This window comes from Chiloscyllium plagiosum, unplaced genomic scaffold, assembly GCF_037043375.1.
Source record: "Chiloscyllium plagiosum isolate Xiang-an unplaced genomic scaffold, Cpla_swu_hap1 HiC_scaffold_40, whole genome shotgun sequence".
Taxonomy (NCBI): Eukaryota; Metazoa; Chordata; class Chondrichthyes; order Orectolobiformes; family Hemiscylliidae; genus Chiloscyllium; species Chiloscyllium plagiosum.
This window is the reverse complement of record NW_028270178.1, coordinates 36,545,345-36,550,415: the sequence shown is the minus strand read 5'-3', so window position 1 is coordinate 36,550,415 and position 5,071 is coordinate 36,545,345.

Genomic DNA, 5,071 nt, shown 5'->3' with positions numbered 1-5,071 from the left:
ATTACCCATAGTGCTCAGGGATGTGCAGGGTAGGGTGGATTGGCCATGCTAAATTACCCATAGTGTTCAGGGATGTGTAGGGTAGGGTGGATTGGCCATGCTAAATTACCCATAGTGTTCAGGGATGTGCAGGGTAGGGTGGATTGGCCATGCTAAATTACCCATAGTGCTCAGGGATGTGCAGGTTAGGGTGGATTGGCCATGCTAAATTACCCATAGTGCTCAGGGATGTGCAGGTTAGGGTGGATTGGCCATGCTAAATTACCCCATCGTGTTCAGGGATGTGTGGGTTAGGATGGATTGGCCATGCTAAATTACCCATAGTGTTCAGGGATGTGTAGGTTAGGGTGGATTGGCCATGCTAAATTACCCATAGTGCTCAGGGATGTGTGGGTTAGGGTGGATTGGCCATGCTAAATTACCCATAGTGTTCAGGGATGTGCAGGTAAGGGAGTAGGCCCAAACCACCAGTGATTTGACCGGATCACCCACCCATTGCACACAGTCGAGCTGGGCACGGAAATTGCAGCCCTCCATTGACAAAACAAAGCTGCATTTATGTAGCTTCTCACTCGTGGATTGGGGGGATATGTCCTCAGGAGCTGAGCAGCAGAGTTATTGGGAGCTGGACAATGAGAGGACTCACACTGGGAGTGTTCGAGAGTCAGTCAGTGACAGAGCTGTCCTGGGGCAGGAGAGAGACTGAAAGGGAAAGAGAGAGCGGGTCGTGATCGCAATGCCTGGGCAGCTGAAGGCGCCCTCACCAACGGGCGCAGCCACGGGGATCAGGGAATGGCTCATACAACAGGACCTACAGAGAACTGCAGTCACACAGGGCTGGAGGGGGTTACAGAGATAGGGAGGGGGTGGAGGGGGTTACAGAGATAGGGAGGGGTGTAGGGGCTGGAGGGGGTTACAGAGATAGGGAGGGGGTGTAGGGGCTGGAGGGGGCTTCAGAGATAGTGAGGGGGTGTAGGGGCTGGAGGGGGTTACAGAGATAGGGAGGGGGTGTAGGGGCTGGAGGGGGCTTCAGAGATAGGGAGGGGGTGTAGGGGCTGGAGGGGGTTACAGAGATAGTGAGGGGGTGTAGGGGCTGGAGGGGGTTACAGAGATAGTGAGGGGGTGTAGGGGCTGGAGGGGGCTTCAGAGATAGGGAGGGGGTGTAGGGGCTGGAGGGGGTTACAGAGATAGTGAGGGGGTGTAGGGGCTGGAGGGGGTTACAGAGATAGGGAGGGGGTGTAGGGGCTGGAAGGGGGTTACAGAGATAGGGAGGGGGTGGAGGGGGTTACAAAGATAGGGAGGGGGTGGAGGGGGTTACAAAGATAGGGAGGGGGTGGAAGGGGTTACAAAGATAGGGAGGGGGTGGAGGGGGTTACAAAGATAGGGAGGGGGTGGAGGGGGTTACAGAGATAGGGAGGGGGTGGAGGGGCTGGAGGGGGTTACAGAGATAGGGAGGGGTGTAGGGGCTGGAGGGGGTTACAGAGATAGGGAGGGGGTGTAGGGGCTGGAGGGGGTTACAGAGATAGGGAGGGGGTGTAGGGGCTGGAGGGGGTTACAGAGATAGGGAGGGGGTGTAGGGGCTGGAGGGGGTTACAGAGATAGGGAGGGGTGTAGGGGCTGGAGAGGGTTACAGAGATAGGGAGGAGGTTTAGGGGCTGGAGGGGGTTACAGAGATAGGGAGGGGGTGTAGGGGCTGGAGGGGGTTACAGAGATAGGGAGGGGGTGTAGGGGCTGGAGAGGGTTACAGAGATAGGGAGGAGGTTTAGGGGCTGGAGGGGGTTACAGAGATAGGGAGGGGGTGTAGGGGCTGGAGGGGGTTACAGAGATAGGGAGGAGGTTTAGGGGCTGGAGGGGGTTACAGAGATAGGGAGGGGGTGTAGGGGCTGGAGGGGGTTACAGAGATAGGGAGGGGGTGTAGGGGCTGGAGGGGGTTACAGAGATAGGGAGGGGTGTAGGGGGTTACAGAGATAGGGAGGGGGTGTAGGGGCTGGAGGGGGTTACAGAGATAGGGAGGGGGTGGAGGGGTTGGGGGGGGTTACAAAGATAGGGAGGGGGTGGAGGGGGTTACAGAGATAGGGAGGGGGTGTTGGGTGTTACAGAGATAGGGAGGGGGTGTTGGGGCTGGAGGGGGTTACAGAGATAGGGAGGGGGTGTTGGGTGTTACAGAGATAGGGAGGGGGTGTTGGGGCTGGAGGGGGTTACAGAGATAGGGAGGGGGTGGAGGGGGTTACAGAGATAGGGAGGGGGTGCAGGGGCTGGAGGGGGTTACAAAGATAGGGAGTGGGTGTAGGGAGTTACAGAGATACGGAGGAATGTAGGGGCTGGAGGGGGTTACAGAGATAGGGAGGGGGTGGAGGGGCTGGAGGGGGTTACAAAGATAGGGAGGGGGTGGAGGGGGTTACAGAGATAAGGAGGGGGTGTTGGGTGTTACAGAGATAGGGAGGGGTGTGGGGGAGGAGGGGGTTACAGAGATAGGGAGGGGGTGTAGGGGCTGGAGGTGGTTACAGAGATAGGGAGGGGGTGGAGGGGGTTACAGAGATAAGGAGGGGGTGTTGGGTGTTACAGAGATAGGGAGGGGTGTGGGGGAGGAGGGGGTTACAGAGATAGGGAGGGGGTGTAGGGGCTGGAGGGGGTTACAAAGATAGGGAGGGGGTGGAGGGGGTTACAGAGATAAGGAGGGGGTGTTGGGTGTTACAGAGATAGGGAGGGGTGTGGGGGAGGAGGGGGTTACAGAGATATGGAGGGGGTGTAGGGTCTGGAGGGGGTTACAGAGATAGGGAGGGGGTGAAGGGGCTGGAGGGGATTACAGAGATATGAAGGGGTGGAGGGGCTGGAGGGGGTTACGGAGGTAGGGAGGGGGTGGAGGGGCTGGGGAGGTTTCCTCCTCATCTCCATGCTGACATTAAATTGCATAAAGCAGTTATTCGCTCTCTCTCTTCATCCTTCCCTGTCTCTCTCTCTCTCTCCCTTTCTCTCTCCCTCTCTCCCTCTCTCCCTCTCTCCCTCTCTCCCCCTCTCCCTCCCTCCCTCCCTCTCCCTCCCCCTCCCCCTCTCCCACTCCCTCTCCCTCCCTCTCCCTCCCACCCTCTCCCTCCCCCTCCCTCTCCCTCCCTCCCTCTCCCTCCCCCTCTCCCTCTCCCTCTCCCTCCCTCTCTCTCTCTCCCAGATGTCTCTGGATTCCCGAGATGACCCTCCGATATCTCGCTGTCCCCAGCCAAGTGTTGAGGCCGAGGGAATTAGTTCACATGCCTCTTCCAAACAGCTGTCCCCAGAGAGTGTCTGATCCCAGATGGTCAGCCACATTCCCAACTCTGCTCCAAGTTCTCAGCCTCCGTCATCATCGGAATGCTTCACCACCCAAGACCAGGGGGAAGCAATTAGGCAGCTGTTAGCATTCTCACACTCACAGGCTCCAAACCACAACAGCACCGGGTTAGAGACAGAGTAAAGCTCCCTCTACACTGTCCCCCCATCAAACACTCCCAGGGCAGGGACAGCACGGGGTCAGATACAGAGTAAAGCTCTCTCTACACTGTCCCCCCATCAAACACTCCCAGGACAGGGACAGCACCGGGTTAGATACAGAGTAAAGCTCCCTCTACACTGTCCCCCCATCAAACACTCCCAGGACAGGGACAGCACCGGGTTAGAGACAGAGTAAAGCTCCCTCTACACTGTCCCCCCATCAAACACTCCCAGGACAGGGACAGCATGGGGGAAGATACAGAGTAAAGCTCCCTCTACACTGTCCCCCCATCAAACCCTCGCAGGGACAGGGACAGCACGGGGTTAGATACAGAGTAAAGCTCCCTCTACACTGTCCCCCATCAAACACTCCCAGGGACAGGGACAGCACGGGGTTAGATACAGAGTAAAGCTCCATCTACACTGTCCCCCATCAAACACTCCCAGGACAGGGACAGCACGGGGTTAGATACAGAGTAAAGCTCCCTCTACACTGTCCCCATCAAACCCTCCCAGGACAGGGACAGCACGGGGTTAGATACAGAGTAAAGCTCTCTCTACACTGTCCCCCCATCAAACACTCCCAGGACAGGGACAGCACGGGGTTAGATACAGAGTAAAGCTCCCTCTACACTGTCCCCATCAAATCCTCCCAGGACAGCGACAGCACCGGGTTAGATACAGAGTAAAGCTCCCTCTACACTGTCCCCATCAAACCCTCCCAGGACAGGGACAGGACAGGGTTAGATACAGAGTAAAGCTCCCTCTACACTGTCCCCCCATCAAACACTCCCAGGACAGGGACAGCACTGGGTTAGATACAGAGTAAAGCTCCCTCTACACTGTCCCCCATCAAACACTCCCAGGGACAGGGACAGCACCGGGTTAGATACAGAGTAAAGCTCCCTCTACACTGTCCCCCATCAAACACTCCCAGGACAGGGACAGCACGGGGTTAGATACAGAGTAAAGCTCTCTCTACACTGTCCCCCATCAAACACTCCCAGGACAGGGTCAGCACGGGGTTAGATACAGAGTAAAGCTCCCTCTACACTGTCCCCACATCAAACACTCCCAGAACAGGGACAGCACGGGGGAAGATACAGAGTAAAGCTCCCTCTACACTGTCCCCCATCAAACACTCCCAGGACAGGGACAGCACGGGGTTAGATACAGAGTAAAGCTCCCTCTACACTGTCCCCCATCAAACACTGACAGGACAGGGACAGCACCGGGTTGGAGACAGAGTAAAGCTCCCTCTACACTGTCCCCCATCAAACACTCCCAGGACAGGGACAGCACGGGGTTAGATACAGAGTAAAGCTCCCTCTACACTGTCCCCACATCAAACACTCCCAGAACAGGGACAGCACGGGGTTAGATACAGAGTAAAGCTCCCTCTACACTGTCCCCCATCAAACACTCCCAGGACAGGGACAGCACGGGGTTAGATACAGAGTAAAGCTCCCTCTACACTGTCCCCCCATCAAACACTCCCAGGCCAGGGTCAGCACGGGGTTAGACACAGAGTAAAGCTCCCTCTACACTGTCCCCCATCAAACACTCCCAGGACAGGGACAGCACGGGGTTAGATACAGAGTAAAGC